Source organism: Rhea americana, unplaced genomic scaffold (assembly GCF_003343005.1).
Source record: "Rhea americana isolate MKP2758 unplaced genomic scaffold, rheAme1 scaffold_81, whole genome shotgun sequence".
Lineage (NCBI taxonomy): Eukaryota > Metazoa > Chordata > Aves > Rheiformes > Rheidae > Rhea > Rhea americana.
In genome coordinates, this window is record NW_028186990.1 from 3,425,159 (window position 1) to 3,445,619 (window position 20,461).

General features: G+C 38.4%; 1 protein-coding gene across 4 annotated transcripts in view; it reads right to left on the minus strand.

Moving 5' to 3' along the window:
* EPHA6 (EPH receptor A6) overlaps positions 1 to 20,461 on the minus strand; it is a 509,782-nt gene that overhangs the window by 274,746 nt on the left and 214,575 nt on the right. The gene's annotated exons all lie outside the window — the stretch shown is intronic.

Consider the following 20,461-nt stretch of genomic DNA (forward strand, 5'->3'; position numbering starts at 1 on the left):
TTAAAATAGCAAAATATGTGGAGCTTGGCTAAGCAGCAAACTCTACATGAACAGGAAAATATTATATTGTATGTAGAGCACATAATCATCCAGAAGAGGTAATGATTCAACATCAGAGAATAAGGTAGATGGTAGGTTAGTGGAGTAGCAATACAAAGTTAAAAAGAACAGAAAAGTTATAGTCTAGATGACAACAAAGAATTTTTTTAGACCGCAGTATCTATTAGGTTGTGAAATACTCTTCCAGAGGACAAAGAAGGTCTATAGCTTATGACATTTAAAGTCAACTACAGACAATTCACTAACATAAAATAAATAATATAGGAAACATTTCGKCTCTGGGTCAGGTGACCTAATCCACTCCTCTATTTTAAATGTCTAAAATCAATGAACAGATTACACTATCCATTTCTCCAAAGACTGGCCTCATCAGTGGACTTTCTAATATTTCAAGTCCATCTAAAGCACAGTTCTACATATGTTATTTAGATGCAACCTTAATAGTAGAATTTTCTTTGTATAAGGCTGATAAGGAGATCCTATGCTTATGATTGTTCATATTAAAAATTAGTAAATRGATCTTAACTTCCTCCTGTGATTTTAGCTGCCATGGTTGCTGAAATCCCCAAATACGCTCACATCCTGATCCCTGCAGAAGTGTCACAACAGGAACCTTTGCTCAAAGGTTCTAAATTACTAACCCACATTCTGGTGAACAAATACACCTGTGGTGACATTTATGAGTAGAATACATTCAGTACGAAAAATATCCAACTAAGTTAATAGTATAGCTGACAAAACTTGAATAATAGTTTTAAGCACACACATCTTTAATTTCATTAGGGTTAAATCTTGACAGACTTGCCATTCGGTAATATATTGTTGGAAGTTATTGTAGTTTTAGGTATTACATGAAATGTTTCTTTTTATGTAGCATATGTACCAGTTGTACTTGGTTTAGGCATGCTATACAGTCTATTGGTAAGGATCATATGCATTCATAGAACATTAACTCTGACTTGTGCTTCTTTAACTCTCCTAAACAGAGTTTATTCCAAATCATGGCGACCAGAAAGATAAAGTATAAAAAAGGACTTTGGAGTCTCAGTAGGCAGAAGGCTGAACATGAGCCAGCAGTATGCTCTGGCAGYAAAGGAGGTCTACAACACTCTGACCTGTATTAATAGGAGGCCCTGAAAATACTACTCACAAGCTATTATTTAATAGCAGTATAAGAAGTTTTCTTACAATCCACACCACTGTAAATCTCGGAGCTTCTTGACCTCTCGCCTCCATGTCATCTCAGCTGCTGACAATATATTTCAATAGTACAGGAAAGGACTTGGCTTGTCCATCCTTTTATGGATGGGAGAAAGAATTACTTCAGAGTGTATTTACTCCTGCATCATGGAGTCCAGCACCGAGGTAGCCCATGAGCAGTCAGGTAAGCAGTTTCTTATTCTCCCATATCCCTTTGTGCAGATGAAAAAGCCGAATCAGAAACTAACTCCATTTTATTTCCCTTTTGAGAAAGGGAAAATTCTTAGAAACATCATTTTTTTCCTTCTGCTATATTCCATTCCATAGTTTTCCCTTTTTGCTTTACACTTGCACTTACTTTATTTTTCAGTCTTCTAAATACTAAACACTACACTATAACACAACRCTAGCACACGCATGATCAGTTATTATCTTTCCAAGCTAAAACCAGCTTATGCTTCTACATAAAAATAGAAAGCTATGTTATAACAGTTTCAGGCAAGTAAAGACATGGGCATTAGAAAGCATGATGGACAGGGACTGAACCTTGCAGCTGAATGAGCAGGATAAATGATAACAAGCTTTAGTGATAGCAAGACTAAACAACAGGCTGCACCAAGGGGAAAAAACCCTCTGAACATGGTATGTCAGCAATACACAAAGCCACAGAACAGATTATCCAGGAGTATAGCAAAGATGAAATTAGTATCTCCAGAGCTTACAAACATTATAAAAACCACAGACAAGTTATTTCTGCTTGCATATAAACAAGCAATGTTAAACTACCTCTTTCCTAATTCTGAAGTAAAGATTTTTTGTAAAAGCTGTATGGATTAAATAAAGATAGAATCCATACCCACGGAAGTGGAAAGACTGCTATGCGTATTACATTTAAAATGAGAAATAATTTGATTAATGAAATGGTGAGAACAAAAGCCGAAGGTTAAATCTAAGAAAAAGAACTGTATTGATAACTACACATCATACCATGTATATCCAAGCCATCTGAAACATATTAAATAGTCTTTTTTTGCAGACTCTGTTCCTTGAGGGGGAGGTTTTGTTTTTGTTTTATTCTTAAGTAATAGGTAATAGATCCCGCGGATTCTGGCTGTGATATCATTTCAAACAAATTGACAACTCTAATAGAAGATTAAATATTCCTTCTATCTTRGAGTAGTGGTCCGAAGCCCTGGATACAGGGTTTGTGGCCTTCARCTTCAGTGACTTCTTGCTTCAAATCTAAGCTCAGTAGTAACCAAAAGGACAGTCTTCAAACGTCTACTTTGTGGCCCATGTTAAAACTTTGTCCTAACAAATTWCTACAAGGAGAAGAATGGAAAGATGGAAGTGTAGTTTGTCTTTATACCCATTCAGTACTTTGGTTTCACTAGTAAAAGCGATTACAAATTTAGCTATACATAGACCAACCACAGTCCTCATGATGCAGATGGTTACTCCAGAGCAGAGCTGAGACTTGCTGGTAGTTTTTTCCTACAGCTGTTAACCCCCTTTTCAGTAGRCTACTCAGCTCATATGTTCCAAGGGAAATACCTACCTTCACAAAATATATACTTTCAGCCAAGCATTGCTTCAAATACAGACAGAATTGTAACTGTTCATTATGGTCTAAATAGCCCTTCAATAAAAATAAACTTCAAGATTGTCTGCAGAAGCTTGCTTTGGCTCTGATTTTTCAAGAAAAAACACAACAGCAGTCAAAAAAGATTCCAATTTTAGTACCTTTTTATTCAAAATTTTATTTTTCRTGTATGATTTGGCATTTAAAGTTTTGCTTTTTATCTAGCTCACTAATGTYATCAGTAAGAAGCTTCAGAAAACCCATAATCCTATGGAAAGGAAAATATGTATTTTCAAAATACAAGAATGATTGACATCATTGGAAAATCCTTTTTGCTAAGTTCCTCTCCTTCCTAGTTGCTAGACTATCTCAATATGATATGGTCAAATCTTCTCATTACACTTGACAGTTGACATGAAATCTTGTTTGTAACTGCTTTCCATCTCAACCTTGAAAGTCTAAATCAGAGAAGATATAGGAATAAACAATATCTATAAGTATAATAACACTCTTGAGATCCTAAATGACAGAAGGATACAATCTCTTGGAATATTAACTTCTTTTCTCCAGTCCCGCAGATTTTTTTTTTTTTTAATTTTTAAGAAGGTGCTATTAAAAAGCATACCAAGACAACTCAGCTGATTGAATTTTCAGTCTTTCCGCTAAAATCTTAAAGGCGAACACTTCCTAAGGAACCAAAGATTTGAGAATCGGGCATCAACCCACGTTTTAGATTCTGACAGAAGTCTTCCATTACTTTTCCAGAAAAAAACTGTTTAACAGATTTGATTTACTGCAAACCATCTCTAGGCTATGCAATAGATGCCTTTGCACTAAATCACAGTTCATAAGTTTCCAGTAATCTATCCATCTACTCGAAACCAAGCATCATAGTTGCCATTATTTGTAGCAGCTCCCCAGTTATTTGTCTAAAATAAAAATCTGAAAGTGATTTGAAAGTGAAGGTCATAGCTGGAGGCAAGTCCACAGCAAGCGGAAAGAACAAAAATGACGTGAAATGAAACAGTTCAAAGATAAGATGAATTACAGCGAGTCTTCCAGTTCCAAGGTGAAGAGTAAATATGCATCATTGAAATGGATATGAGTGGAGGCTTGCAGGTAATTTCATTGGTCTTCACAGCAGAGTGGAGGTTGGAATGATCCAAAATAAGGAAAGATATTCAAAACATAGGGTTTACAGCTACTCCTGGATTCCTCCCATAGCAGGAATAAGTCATTAGATGTGAAAAATCTCACAGTGAAAATGTGACAGAGAATACAAGTGCAATGGAGGAGGAAATGTAATCTCCCACAAGGCTTTGTGATGAGAGCTTTGAAACTTCTTAATCGAGTTTAAATGGTTCACTGTTGTTCTTCATTCCCAGTATTACATTACAAAATTGTATCTGCAACTGCCCTTATTCATATCTTTAACATACTTGATGCCAATAAGAACCCTACTACGCTTCCTTTAGATACCTAAATAGGTACAAAAAGGAAATATTYGATTAGTATAGAAAATAAGTTTAAGAATCCACTAAAAAACAACTGACAGTATGGCAGTGAACTCCTGGATGGCTTATTAATACAATATACATAGACTGACAGAATGCATTTAACATAGCAATTTAACTCTGCATTCCAAAAGAGAAGATGGTACTACAGAGAAGGAAATCACAAACAAGATAAAAGAGTCTCAAGGAACACCAAAAAGATTCCCAAGTGCAAGGTAATAGAATTTTGAGGCTAGTTCCAGCAAAACAGAATAGCATCAGTTCCCAAGTGCAAGGTAATAGAATTTTGAGGCTAGTTCCAGCAAAACAGAATAGCATCAGTTTCAATGTAACATGAAAGGCATGATATCACTGGCAAAACATTTCACAAAACAAGTTATTAAAATACATCAATGTCTGGTTAAAAAAACCCGTGAGTATAAATACGAATACATGAGTATTAACACGAATAGAAATACATGAGTACAACATGAAGTTCATGAACAATCATGCACAGTATATTCTTAAGGGCTTCTGTGGGTTATCTTGGAAAATCTTTCTCCTGTCATCACGAAGGTTCTAGACAATCTGGTTCTAAACGGTTCTAGATTGTGTGGTTCTACATTATTTGGTTCTAGACTGTGTGCTCTAGGCGGTTCTAGACAATTCAGTTCTAGAGCGTTCCAGACAGTGCGGTTTTAGATGGCTCTAGACTGCAGTTCAATAAGGTTCAGTACTAGACAGTTCAGTTGTATACATTTCTGGACGTTTCTAGAGGGTTCAGAATGCTTCTAAATGGCTCAGTTCTGGACACTTCTAGATGGTGTGTGGTTATAGACAGTGTGACTTTAAATGGTCCTAAATTGTGTGGTTCTAGACTGTTCTAGAATGCTCAGTTTCTAGATGGGTCTCATCTAGACTGTTCTAATGTGGTCTGTTCTAGAGTCTGCCAGATTGGTCTCGATGAGTCTGTTCTAGCTCATGTGGTTCTAGACTATTCTAGCTCATGTGGTTCTAGAAGGTTTGGTTCTAGATGGTTCTGGATGTTTCCAGACAGTACAGGAGTCTTCTAAATGGTTCGGTTCCAGACCCTTCTAGATGGTATGTGGTTTTAGATGGTGTGGTTTTAGCYGGTTCTAGAAGACCAGGTTCTAGCCAGTTCTAGACTGTTCAGTTCTAGACTATTCTAGCTGATGTGGTGCTAGAAGGTTCTGTTCTAGATGGCTTTATTCTAGACACTTCTAGATAGTTCTATATACACACATACACACGCACACACACAAGCTGGATGGAGAGGTATATGCTATTCCTTGAGGAAAGTAGTCATGCTTCCACCACTGAATGAAAGAAATGGAACAAAATAAGACAAATGCAATACATCATGGAACCTCATATTAACAACTGCCTCTTAGGACGCTTAAAAATAAGCTAATAAAATGTAAGCACCCTAGACAGCTGCAGTTTAGTAGTGAATAAGGAAGTAGCTGTCTTACCTACTTGGTGCTTCTTATTCAGCAAGTCGGAGTTTTGTTTCCATTAACTACAAAGTTATACATCTTTACTCATAATTAACACATACAAGAAAAGTTAAACACATACAAAGCAAAGCAGGGAACCAGAAAGGCTGGCAGTTAGTTGTAGCTGCTATACCTCATCCAGGCAACTGGTAGGTGAGATCCTATGGAAGACAGCTGTGAAGGGCAGAGGAGCTCATAAAACTGGTAGGTCAGACAGCGTCCTCCAAGTGCAAGGATCGTTCTTCTCAATAGCTCACAAAACAAGCAGATTTATCAGGAGACCTGCTGAGCTCAAGACAGAACTCCAGTGCTAAAAGGAGTGCTTCCAGTGTACTAAAGAGTTGGAAACGGGCAGACTATAAAAAAGGAGTGTAGAAACATTATCCAGGAATATAGAGATGGCATTAGGAAAGCCAAAGCTTCTTCTGGTACATTAGTAGTAAAAAGCTGATCAAGGAAAATATSGGACCAGCTGTTGGGCCTCAAGAGCACTAGTAAGCCTTAATGGCCCTGACCAGTCACACCTGGGGCCTCCATCAACCCACTCCCCCTGCCCATTGCTCCAGGAGCTCCATCTCAACTCTGACCTGGGCCTTTAGACCCTGCCTGAGCTGCATCAAAACTAAACTTCTCTCCAAACTTGCCCCGATCCTATTTTCTGGCTGGATTTCACATCTACACTGTAGATGCTTTATCTYCTGGTCCCTCAWACATTATCCTATGACTCTACAGTTCTACKTGAAAGAAAATTAGGATGCTCACCTGCAACAAGGTTGCCTATATCATTACAAGACAAATCTTATAATTGAAGTTCATATTTTATATATTTTGCTAGTCCTGGAAGTTTTAATCACAGTGCACATAGATCCAAAAAGGCTTATGCTCTGTATTAAGACAAAATTTAACAAGCACATGTAAGAGACGAAGAGGGGGCATTGCACGAACTATAGAGACAAAATAGGAGGTTGAACACAGGAGACGGAGAAATGGACTCATTTAAAAACAACATTTTAAATAAAAACAGTAGGAATTAGGAATAATTCTTTAGGTTATTCATAAATTAGTTATAACTGAAATGGAACACCAATAGTTTTCCTATTCAATAATCTGATCAAGAGTGTGATAGAAAGAATAGAAAGGGAAAAGAGAAAAATACTCCAAAACCTACTGGAAGAATGGCTACTCCTGTTACTAAACTAGAAAAAAGTGGACTCTAACACAGTAACGTTTTGCACATGCCCCATAGATTCTATTCTCCAAAGAAGCAGAGCTATTCTCTTTCAACAGCTGTTCTCTGATTTTAAGTTTGCTCTCACTATGTTGTGTTCACCACCCCACACAGTTAAACTCCCCTGTTCTTGCTAGCTTGCTGCTGTGACCAAGTATGTCCTCCCAGCTGCTTGCCCCTTCCCAGTATTCCAGTAGAGTTATTGGTTATTTCCCCAGACAGTAATATTAGCATGCTTCACAACTAAGCTATATTTACTAACTTGGGAAGCAGTGTTACAGCTAAAGTCCTTACACCAAACAATTTATATCTCCAATTAAAATGAATTACATTCTTTAAATCTAATCTAAACATACTAGATCTTGGAAACACATCAAACAAGTTGCTGATTCTCTACAGGATCGACTAAAATTGTTATCTTCTTTCAAATCCCTTCCACTCTTTTTCTTTCTTAATCCCATTAAATTAGCAATCATTTTGAATGTATAACACAATATTAGTAACTACAAAGATAAACAAATATTAGTTGTTWTGTAATTGATTTAAAATAACTTCAGAAGCTACAGAGATTAACGTGAACTTTCATCACTGATGGTCGACAGTCAACGTGAGAGTGACSGAGCACTGGCRCAGGCTGCCCAGAGAGGTTGTSGAGTCTCCTTCTCTGGAGAGATTCAAAACGCGCCTGGRCGCCATCGTGTGCCACGTGCTCTAGGTGAGCGTGCCTGAGCGGGGGAGTTGGACTAGCCGATCTCCAGAGGTGCCTTCGAAGCTCAGCCGTTCTGGGCTTGTGTGATCTCAAAATATTTGTCCGTGAGGAAAGACTGAAAAAACAGCCTTTGTTTAGCCCAGAAAGAAGAAGACTTAGAGAGRAGTTGATTTCAAATAATAGAAAGATACTACAGACAGGATCAAAATCAATCATTTTMCAGGACACTGGGGATAATCAAGAAGAAAGCATTTTAATTYGAAGCAAAGACATATGTTTGSATTTCATCAGTGAAACCTTAATCTAGTGCTGCACCTTTGTTAAACTGTGTAATAGCTGGTGTAGGCACGTCTGGGTGCTTCTGTATGCACTGTACTCTGCTATCTGCTCAAGGTTTGAATTTATTTTAACTATACCAATCTATATCATGTCACAAAGTCTTCACGTGGCGGATCTTTGCTGTTGACAAGCCACACAACCTAGCAGTGAATTGTCATGGAAGAGAAACTTACCACAGCAAATTTCTCTTTGCCTTTATTTTCTTTTCATATGTAAAACTAGTAGGGACAGAACAATTTCACTTATATGAAAATTCTAGATAGAAGAATGTATCCACAAAACGAAAATGTCTTAGAGTATCATGAGTAAAACAGATAGCAAATAAATCCTTGTGCAGAGAAGGATGACACTAGAAGAACCAATTCTGCAAGAACAGCTCTTATCCAGAGCGAACAGCAGAATCAAAACACTGCCTTAATCTAAAGAAAACAAAATGTTAAAAGAAACAAAAATGTGGTTATTTGTCAAGACTGTGAAAGAAAAGAAAGTAATTAATAGTAGGGTTACTAAAAATTATACTTAATGTTTTATTCTTGCCTATATAGCAGGTTCTCTGAAATATGATGATCATGCAGCTGAGTGAAGTGAATGTTATCTGTATACTAAGCTGAAAGTGTGCTCTCTTTGAGCACCTTTTCACTCTGCTATGATCTACTGTGCAGACATACACTGTTTATAGATGTCTGGGACCATATGTTCTTTACTTTATGGAAATGTAGCCAGCCAAGCGCAATACAGAAGGTTGCGACACCCACCGTGCAGCCATGGAACATACAATTCACATTACTGATATCCATCGATTCTGTGAAATGCCATGAAGCACACTAAGTTTTGAAATCAAAACAAACGTACAAATAAAACAGACAAGATGACYATCTTGTACGCATGTTGGGAACTAGCTGGGTATGAAAGAAGAATAGATATATCTACTTAACTGAGTAAACAAGGTTTTGCATCCCACAGTGAGAACATAAAGCTAAAGCAATTTTACTGAAGGCTCTGCAAATCTGTATTGTGCTTAAATCTTGTTGTAGGTACTTAATATCAGCACAGTAAGAAGCCTTCATGTAACCTAAGCTTGAATACCAAAAGAAATAATATTCTGTATGCTAATGTCATTTGTTGTCAAATAATAGCTGAGTTTCTATCAGAAAAATGTCATAATGAATATATACAAAGACACAAAAGAAAGGCTAACGCACAAGTCTGAAAAATGCAATCTCAGTTCTCAGTACTAAGTTAGAGTTTTATTTGCCATGTTCACCTTGCACTCATCCATCTTCTCCAGGACTGAGGAACTKGGCCTCATACATATACAGCATCGTATAGAGAAAAAGGAGACGCTACTCCTACGGAGCAGCATTAAGGAAAGAGGCACTAAGGAAGGTGAGGAAGTGTGGCAAAGCAGGCCTCCTGGTGTGTTCAAGTGACTAGAGCTCAGAAATAAAGCATCAGGGTCTGGTGGATCCTGAGCAACAACCACTAGCAAGCAGCAGCAAGAAAAAATGTAAGTAAGTTTAACTTGAGGAAGATGACCAAGGCCTTTGGGTAAACACACACCAGTTCCCCTTACGGCTTTCTCCATCTATCCCTAAACTGCCATGAGAAACTCTGGCCTTCAGTGACCCTGGGGGGAACAGTGGGAACTGCGTGCAAACCCCCGCACAAGCCACAGCTTATTCCCAGGACACATTTGTGAGGAAATGAAAGATGCTGCCTGCCATTTGGGCACCACTGCTGTCTTTGACTTGCTTTTACCCATGAACTACAACCAGTTAATGCCGGATTTCTAAAAAGATGAGAATTCATGAGAAGTTACATTTCACAGGCACAGAAACCACAACTTCTTCATTTGCATGTTTGAGAGGAAACATTTCAAAGAGGATGGGTATCCCTTAAGGTAGGTCTGCGAGGTACATCTCTCCATGGATTTCAATACTTTGAGATTTTTTGTTTCTGAGAGAAATTATTCATCAGAGACACCTAACAGTTTAGAGCAGTGCTGAGTAAAAGGGGTAATCACTTCCCTTGATCTACTGGCTGTCTCCTGTTAGAACAGCCTGGGATGCTGTCGGCTGCCTTTGCTGCCAGGACACACTGCTGCCTCGTGATCATCTCGCTGTCTGCCAAGACCCGCAGGCCCTTTTCAGCAGAGCTGCTCCCCAGCCAGTCTCCAGCCTGTGCCATTGCAAGGGCTTCTTCCTTCCCAGCCACAACACTTTGCCTTTGTCCTTCCTGAATTTCAAAAAAGTTCCTGTCAACCCATTCCCCCAGCCTGCCTAGTTCCCTGTGTATGGCAGCCCTACCTTCTGGCATGTCAGCTTGTCTCCTGCAAAGCGAGTARGAGTGCGCTCCATCACCTCCTCCAGCTCATGGAGAAGGTGTTAAGCAGGCCACAGTACAGCCGCSGGCAGCGTACCCGTCATCAGCCTGCAAGGCGACTATGACCAACCAAACAATTCTTTACCCATCTGGTTATCCTTCCACTCAGACAGCAACATCCCAGCCTGGATACGGGTATGTTGTGGGAGACAGTGCCGAAAGCCTTGCTAAAGTTGAGGCAAATGACTGCTCCCCTTTGTCCACAAATCCAGTCACTTTATCACAGAAGGCAATCAGGTTGGTCAGGCATGAGTTAGCATTAGTAAACCTGTGCTGACTGCTCCCAGTCACCTTCTTCTTCTTCACATGCCCAAACATGGATGCGAGAGGACTTGCTCCATGAGTGAGACTGACCGGTCTGTAATTCCCTTTTAGATTACCCTTTTAGCCTTTTCTAAGACGGGTGCATATGTGTCACTGACAGCATTGCTAGCAGTCTCTTAACTTCGGTCAGCACTAAAAATTCACCTAATATAAAGCGTAATTATTTTCTGGGCTAACAGACTTCTGTTGACTCTGCGCTGGCACTAGTATGGGAACAGCAGCCTGTCTCCTTGCTTTTCTGCCTCACCCGTTTAGAGCCATGCTGTCCTGGCAGTGGCTTGTAGGGGGGACAGCATCAGCAACAGGTAAAAGCCACCATGAGGAAATAAAATCCCACTGTCCTAGAGCACCCATACAAGACAATTTCTGTGTACATAAAGTTTATTAAATAAACTTAAATAAAACCTTAAAACCTTAAATAAAGTTAAGAAGTACAGACCAATAAACTGGTGTATCTGATGATAAAAATGTACTGCTCCTGTGTGGGCTTGTTTTCTGTACCCTGTATTAATCTTCATTTTGCTAACGATTGCTTCAAAGATGAAGACAAAGAAGACAGAGTGAAATGTTTTGGGACAGACTGTATCAAAGAGGATACACTCACTTGAATTTGGGAAGAAAAAAAGACAGTGTCCAGGTTCTTCTGACCTCAGTTCTAAGCACTTGGGAGGTATCTAATATTAGGCTTCCAAGTTAGATGCTGTTGGCTCCCCATATACTCAGCAGAGAGAGATGGACAAGCTTAAGTCACATGCTACAGAGTCAGGCCCCACTCTAAACAAAAGCACCAAAAAAACAAGAGGTTCATAACATACTACTCATCACTTTCATGTTCGGATTTCATTCAGTTCAATGTCTGTTCATATTTTTATTGTACATATTCAAAGGAAGCAGTGAAAAAACAGACCATTTGCACAGGTTTTTCTGATGTGCAAACTGTGCAAAAGCCTCAGGGGTAGTCAGCACAAATTATATGCAAAAACGAATTCAGCTTAAGTCAAAAGACAAGCGAAACTTAACTCAAGATTCAGATGTAGTAAATATTTTGCTTTTCATCTCTGCTTAAAAGCTAGAATATAGTACTTGGCAATATGTAGGAGATGTGAAAATTACAGCACCTAATCAGCCTAACCAAACCATCCACTCGGGAAAATTCTAACCATTTCTCTAAATTAAAATATTCAATAAAAACTTTCACTGTAATTAGAGCAGAACTGTGGTGCTTAGATGGAACTTCTAGTGCCATTTCAGAGCACCTACCTCCCCTGGGATGGGCACAGGGCTGCTAAATGCAACCCAGGACTCTGCAATACTTATGCCCTCTTGGAGAAGCAGCTGGAGACCAGACACAACACACTAGGACATTTAAGGCTGCACTAGACACTATATTCGCAACTACCTCACACCATTAGCACTTGACAGGTTCAGATGCTGTTAGAGAATCAGATCTTGAAGGAACACTGATATAATTATCATTCTGTTTTAAATATTCTATTCACATCTGTTTTTAAATATTCTGCATACACAATTATCATAATTATTCTTAATAACAAATCTGAAATAGACAGTGCTTCCTACAATAAAATATAATGTCTGTATTCAGTGTTGAGAAAGGTCTGCAAAGTCTATCTTTTTTCACCACATATTGCAAACTTCCTAATGAGAATAAAAAARCTCCAATACTAAGTCAATATGACTTTTTATTACATGCCAGAAACCAAAATACTGATCATTCCTAATTCTGTTTCTGAATAGAGGGAAGCAGTGCGGTTCATTATATCCACCTTGTTTTTCACATTCAACTGCTGGAGGTTATAGTTTTCCAATATAAACATCGACTGTAATAAAAGTTTGAGCATCAGGCCAGAGGAAAGAGTGGCTACTATGCTGTTCTTTGAAAGGGAGCATATATGCTGCAGCTCTCAAAGATGATGGACAGGAGAGAAGAAGAACTTAGGAAAACATACCACCACCCTGGGGTTGAATACTGTTAAAACTTCATTAGTTCTATGTTCTCCAGAAACTCATTATCTGAAATAACATTTGATAGTTGGCCAGAGTTAGAGGCAGCATAAGAGCATCTCTTCCTTTCCGTCCTTTTGCATTTTCACGCAGAGTATAAGTATACTGAGCTTGAATCATAGATGTATTTTTTTGAGAAGATGGCTTAAGTCAGTAYTATTTGGCAATAACAGAAAAAATCTATTAAAAATATCCTTAATTTGTAGAATCACAGAATAATTTTGGTTGGTCCATCCCTGTTTCAATGCAGGTCCCAGGTAAACCAGCTCTCAAGGATTCCTCCAGCCAAGTTTTAAATATCTCCAAGRATGCAGATTCTTCAGCCTCTTTAGGCACCTGATCCGGTGTGTGACCACCCTCACAGAGAAATAATTTTTCTTATTGCTGATCAAATTTCCTATGCTGCAACTTGTGCTCGATGCCTCTTTTCTTTTCACTGTGCACTCTAAAGAGTCTGGCTCTGTCTTCTCTACACCCATCCATTAATTGGTGGATTGGATATCCCATAACTTTCCTTCGTCCTGGCTGAAGGAGCCCAGCTTTCACTGCTTCTCCTCATACGCCCTGTGCTCCAGTCCCTGACCAGCTTGGTGGTCCCTGCCGAGCTCTCTCCAGCACGTCAGTGGCTCTTGGATTGGGGAGCCCCAACCTGGACACAGTGCTCTGGGAGCTGTCCCACCAGTGCCAGACTGAGGAGAAGGTTCATTTCCCTTGACAGGCTGGCTGCACCCTTGCTAACATAGTCCAGGATGTGGTTGGCCTTCTTTGCCACAAGGGCACACTGCTGCCTTGCCTTCAGCTTACCACCCACCGGTCYTAACCCTTGCAAAGCTGCTTTCTCAGCAGGTGGGCCCCCAGGCCATACCAGTGCATAAGTTATTCTAGGCCAGACACAGGATTTTGCACTTGCCTGTGCTGATCTTCAGGAGGTTTCTGTCAGCCCATTTTCCCAGCCTGTTGAGGTCCCTCTGACTGGTAGCCCTGCTCTCCAGTACTCTTTCAAATTCAGTGGTGATCATAAAACTGCTGAATGCACACCTCATCCCATTGCCCAGGTTGTTAAAGCAAATGTTAAATGGTTTCAGTCCCAGTATCAGCAGCTGAGGAACACCACAGGAGTATTTGTGCTTTCAGCACTTTTTTTTGTATTATACATTTAGATTTAATTGCAGTTACTTCAAATTACTTTGCTTTTCCTGGTAAATCTGGCACTTACTCCTATTCTTTTCTAGTCAAATCACTACTACTGGTAAAGCATAGGCAACTAATTGCCATCCAAAGACAGATTCACTGTCACGTTCAGCATTCTATCAGAAAAATGTTTACAGATTAAATGTTGATTCAGTATGAATATATCCTACCTACTCTTATCTATACTGCAAAGTAAACTAATTTTAAGTATCTCTCTGAATATCAGAATCTTTTACAGTTACTTGTTAAAAAAGGAACTTGTGAAATAATGCTGATTGCAGTGAAAACTCTAGAAAAATGTATTTTCTTGAAGTAAAATATTTTCACCCAAACTTTTGGCAACAAAATGAAATTTTGCTTCTAAATAGAACGTTCATGTATACATTGAAGTATTTTATTTCTGTGTTTGTTTTATGCTGTATCATGATATGTGAGAAGACACACCTAACAAGTACCAAAGTCTCARCTTGCATTTTACAACATGTTGGAAAGTATTTGATCTAGGAAATCAAGTAAACACAAAAGGACAAGTATGAAATAAGGTTAAGTAAAATATACTAACTTAACATTATTTATAGTACTTCATAAAATGACATCATTTGGCATGATAATACATGATCTCTTCTATTAATGTCCTGTTAGGATATTTCATAGAATTAACATATATCCATAAAGTAAATGCAAAAATGTCATATTTTTATTTTTCTTTTAAATTAATGTCTTACAGAAGAATGTTATGCCATGGGATAGTTGGGTAACAGTTGCTTTTGTTCTGATTCCAAATGAAAAGCAATGCCAATCTAGTCACTGAAAGTGAAATTCTACATTTTCTTAGGTTTCGTGCATCCTCAAGTCTCTGGTCTGATGATAAGAGAAAGTTTACACCAAGAACCTGGAATGCAAGAAAACTGTTGTTATTCTGATCAGGGCAGAACCTCTCTTTTGGTTCCATATATTTCCAAAATTACTAAGTTGCTGAAGGGGTCTTGGCAAAAGAGAGAGCCTGAGTTATTTTGCTTTGGAAAAAAAAAAAAGTGAAATATCCCTTTCAACTACCAAAAAGCCTGAAGCTAAGATCTACTTTTTTTTATTTATTTTTTATTTTATTTTTTTCAGGAAGCACTATGGCCTTCCCACTGGTAACAAGCAGAAGAACAGTATTTCACACACAGAGGCAACAGAGAAGTCCTTCCTTTTCCATTCACCCACAGTGAGTTAGGATTTCCCTCTAAGTCAATTCCAGTGCCCCAAACCAGTGGAAAACACAACCCAAAACATCATTTAACTTTTAATTTTGAAACTAAGTGTGTTTTACCACTTTTCAGGAACCCAGAAGTGGTGAAAACACTGCTTTTATCTTTGCTGCTTGCTAAAGGGTGCRGAGTTTACCTGGGCTCAGAAGTTGCCTATAGTTTTCTGCAAGGTTTCTCCGTTATTTATGCCACCTGCCGCTGCCCTGTTATAGAGCAGGCACAGCAGGAAACACAAATGAAAGGAAGAGCCACAAACACATGCGATTGGATTGTGTTTTCCCAGTGCAGCAGCAGGAGGTAAAAATGATAGAGATTACGTTGCCACTTGCCCTGAGGCAAAATGTTAATAATAGAGGAAAAGGCTTTATGCTTTCCTATCCCAAGGGGGGGAAAGAAGATCCTTTGATCTTGGGAAATTGAGTTTTTATGCACCTGAAAGTCGCTCCCTAGCTTATTAACCTATATTACTGCATGGGGTTGTCAAAATAGTAACGTGATAACTTAAGGGCTAGATTTTGTCCARGAAATTAGGTGCTCATGGCCTCCAAAGTGGCAGCAGGTACCTTTTTAGATAATCCAGAAGTGTTTTTTTTATTCCAGCACAGATTTATTATTATAGCAAGTATTATTTAACTTTGATGTTTCAGTATTTTCACATTAGGTAAGAGCTTAGAAAATAAATATGGTCATCTGTTTCCTACAATACTAATTTATTTAAGGATTTCAAAGGAAAGTAAGAAAAAAGCCATATTCATAGTTTGCTAAACCCTACAAGTTTGAGTCAAGAGACTGAGGGGAAAATATCAAATCTGGGTCATCTTGACCACTTTCTCTGTAGTGTATACCTACCACCACAGCATACTTTCTAGTTCACRTTCAGCTTTCTGTAAATGATACTAAGCTTACGACTGAATTTTGAAAGTGGCACGATTAAGTGTTATGTTCTTCTCTGCTGATAACAACTGGAAACACTCAGCAGAAATGTGGAATTATTCTGAAGAAAGAATCCAGTTTTTCATTTTCAGATTTCTTTCACTAGTTCATGTTTGAAAAATTCTTATATACAAAGACATGCTCCTGACCTCATCCCAGATCCTCCAAAAATCCTCTCCCCTATTTCTTGAGAATACATCTTTGCCAAATACAGTACTACTCCTGAAAGCCAAAATTATATGAGAATTACAYCTGACTAGAAGGAATTTCCTTTCCACAAGAGACTTAGAATGACTGGCAGGGTAGAAACAAACCACAATCATTGCTATCTCCAGCACATCTGTAGATACGAAACATTTTCAGTACTTTTGCTACCACTTTCTGATGCTTAACAAACATTCCTAAAATTACAAATATAAGAGAAATTTTGCCCTAGGATCAATGCAGTTGATAGGATTTTTCATTTCCTCTGCATGGCTTCAAGTCACGGCATCTTCTCACACCTATCTTATAGTTCTAGTCTAACAGTACATGCACATAGTTCCCACCAGTATTAAATGGAGTTACAAATAYTTATTGCTGAGGGAACAGTTCCTTTACTGTATTAATCCCAGTGAGAAATAGCACTGACTCATGTCCAGCACAATGCATTAAAACTGATAAAAGTACAAAAGTGAAAGACGGGCATTCTTCTCCCCTCCTAGTTTTAATTTTGTTAGGATCTCACAGCAGAAACCTGATCAATCTGATTCTCTAAAAAACAATTTGTGCGGAGTGGATGAAATACCTCATGCACACTGAAGACTGAGGCAATCTTTCAAAAAACAATGAAATAACAAATTTTATACTGTTATGAACCACTGGCAGATTGTAGAAGCAAATGAGTATTATGYATATATTTAACAGAACCAAATTAACTGGAATGTCTCAGTGGTAAGGACAGGGCAGAATCGCAGCAGAAACAAGACCAAGTCACTAGGATACAAACACAGCAGCAGACAGTTTCAAACCAAAGTAAAGATCTTACGGATACTGCAAGCTGCAGTGCCGCAGAGAAAAGCGGAGGTAGCCTTTTAGTAGGTCACCCTGGGTACTAAAAGCAGAYATGCATAATATGTGGGCTCGTTTTCCTTACCAAGAAATAACATAGTTTCCTTCACAATTAGTAAGAGTTGTCATATCAAATCCCAAGCGTAAGTTTGAAGACGTTAATCAATATTGTGCAGACAGGGGACAAAGAAAAAAAAGTACTACCAGAAAAAAAAAAAGAGAAAATGAGATTACTTTTAGGTATATATAAACTTGTTAAATATCATGTTACACTTGTGAAATATGCCATTAAAAACTATCTTAAATTGCTTCTTATTGGAGCAATTAGCTCTAGAGCACAGAAGAGAAAGTATTCTCCATGTAGTCCTAAGACTGCTTTAAGAAGCAAATATAACTGAAAAACTAGTTAGCAGTACCTTCCTTGGAAGAGAAAAGGTAGCAACTTCTACCCCCGAAAATCTCCTCCTCCACTCAAAATACCTCCCCAGCCCAGACTTTTTTATAAAGATTATCACAGAATTAGGAAGTCAGCACACAAATAAAAGACTTCAAAAAAATCCCACCCTCAAAACCAAAGCAAAAAGCGCCATCCAAATTCCTTAGCAAAGATGGAACTTACTGAGGAAAAGAACAAACTAATATACCAATTCTTCCGTTATACTTGGGTTTTATTCTTTTTTATTTTTTTTCTCAAAGAAACGGAGAAGAATTTTTACTAAATTGAATGTAGGCTTGACACTTGATACCTGAAGACATCCACGAGTGCTTATGTTCTGTTCTAGATGAGCAAGGGAGCAAGGCCTGGCTGGAGTGCTGGCCCGGCCAAAGCTGGAATACAGAAGTCCTATCAGGAGACAACTGTGAGGATCACCAAAGACCRGACATCTAACACGAAATAACCTCAGAGCAAACCATGCAATGTCCTATGATYTTTATATGTACTGAGATTTTTTTAGCTTTGTTTTCTTTTATTTGGGGAGAAGTAAGAAGCATTACCTGCCAATCTGGAGTAGCTGTTTCAATCATATGATAAGATTTATGTCAAACTGAAAATGCATAAATGCATCCACTTCCTTCCAATGTTCACAGAATGTTTTGGTTTTTTGGTTGTCAAGTTTTTTGAAGTTGAGCATTTTTCGTGTTTTCCCACAGCATCAATTACCTTAGTCCATATGAAAGAATCAGAAAAGCAAAGAAAGTGACAAAAAATGGAAATCCAAGCCTTCTTAAGAGAATAAATGTATTTAAATCTGAGGCTAAACTAGCCAAACAACACARGAAATGGGAAAGTTAAGAGATACTTTGAGTATCAGTGATACATGACACCCCCATGCCTCAAGATACAATTGAGGCCCAGAGCACAATGATTTTTAGCTTTTTTTTAAGGAGACTAACAATTTGATGAATCATGAAATCATTTACCAGACCATATCACAATGATTTCTGTTCCTAGAGCCTTAGTGGCAAGCAGGACCTATCAGATAYGCATGCAACAGCACACTTTTTCTTCCAGTTTAAATCTGAAAGGATTTCAAAATTCAAACAAGCATCTTTCCAAGCCRGATTCAACATTTCAAATAYTATTTCTTCTGTATAGACAGCTATTACTTTTGTTTTCTCTCTATACATATCGTTTCAGCAACTAATATATGTAAGTTCTAGCTCACATGAAAAGTCAAGTTTTGCTGCTTCGTAAGAAGAACTATTTCCATTTGGAATCTGCAAAGCAGATTCCAACAGCAGCAATGTATTGTACAAACTGGCTTGATGGCTTCAGTGCATCTAAAATCACGTCCCTCTCCAGCCTGTTCTGGTGTACATAGTGTGTTTTTCACTTGTGTCATCTTCATACTGTCAAAATGCAGACTAGCTCATCTCAGACCTTGTTAACCGGTGACACGTGAAGGTAGGCTATGAAACCGAGGAGGAGGAATCATTTAGCAATAGGGCACCTTGACGCTACTAGAAAAAGCACATTTTTGTCTGTCAGTARAGAGGCTAATTTTAATAGACATTTGCTAGCAGAAGCCTTCGTTGGCTTCTCTCTGAATTGTGTCCCAAGCCTCTGAGAAGAGAACGCTGGTAACTGCAGACAGTGGGCAGCACCGCTTATTAACTTCACCAAACTGCAAGGAAAGAGCCTCTACGGAAAAAGCCAGACAGCAACACTGAACAGAGAAACCCAGGCTTTTAYGYYGTGTCATTGGTAGTGTTCTACTAACAGCYACAGCCAAACTCCAGGAAAAGCAGTAGAGATTGTACGCACGATGTCTCTCCTATTCAGACCAACACAACGGTACCTTTTCATAAGATCATCACTTTTAATAAAGAGTTATGCATCAGCATCAGCCTCACAAGTAATAAAAGCTTTCACCATATTCATGTCCCTGTCTTAGGAAAATATATACAGTAGATATTATCTTTGACAGCTTTCTAGTTGTTCCCTGCTAGCCTTTTGCTTATTGCTTTTATGAGCTTCTGATGTTTAGCAGATGTTTCAACTTGATTTTTTTTATAGTTGATATAAAACTAGATATTGTACTTCCGTCAGGAAATGTTGACTTTTCAAGACATTGAGGTACTTGTAAAGTAAAGCTAGAACTGAACAACTATCTCAAGATGCATCTATTTTTCTTGCCASCACCTCAAAAATACAAAGTAGAAGTTTGTAGGAAATGGTGGATGCTACAGGTAGCATTCACTTGAACAAAAGCAAATGTCTGTGCTGTATTTTTGTCTGACTTAAACCAGTTTAGCCCCTTGTCTAGGCATGGAGGGAAAAAGGCTCTTTCTGGTTGTGATTCATCTCATCTTAATATATTTATCACCTTGAATAGTTAAAACAYTAGAAGTATTTTAATAGTTATTTTAAAAGGAAATAGCTAAAATATATACTAATCCTGCTCCAAAACCACCTATTTCTTTTCACCGACTGCAAATGAAGCCTCTGCTCTGATGCAGACATGTAAAGTCAGGTGTGATGGCTCTCACCCTGCTAGATTATAATGACTGACAGGTCAATCCACGCACCCCACTGAGAAATGACTATTAACGAATCGCACATACATAGCGTTCCTGATCCAAAGGATTTTAMCTGAAATGAATGAACTGAATTGAAACAATAATTTTAAAGAAAGCTGCAAAGCAAATATGAAATGGGTGCTAGTTGCATTCTAGT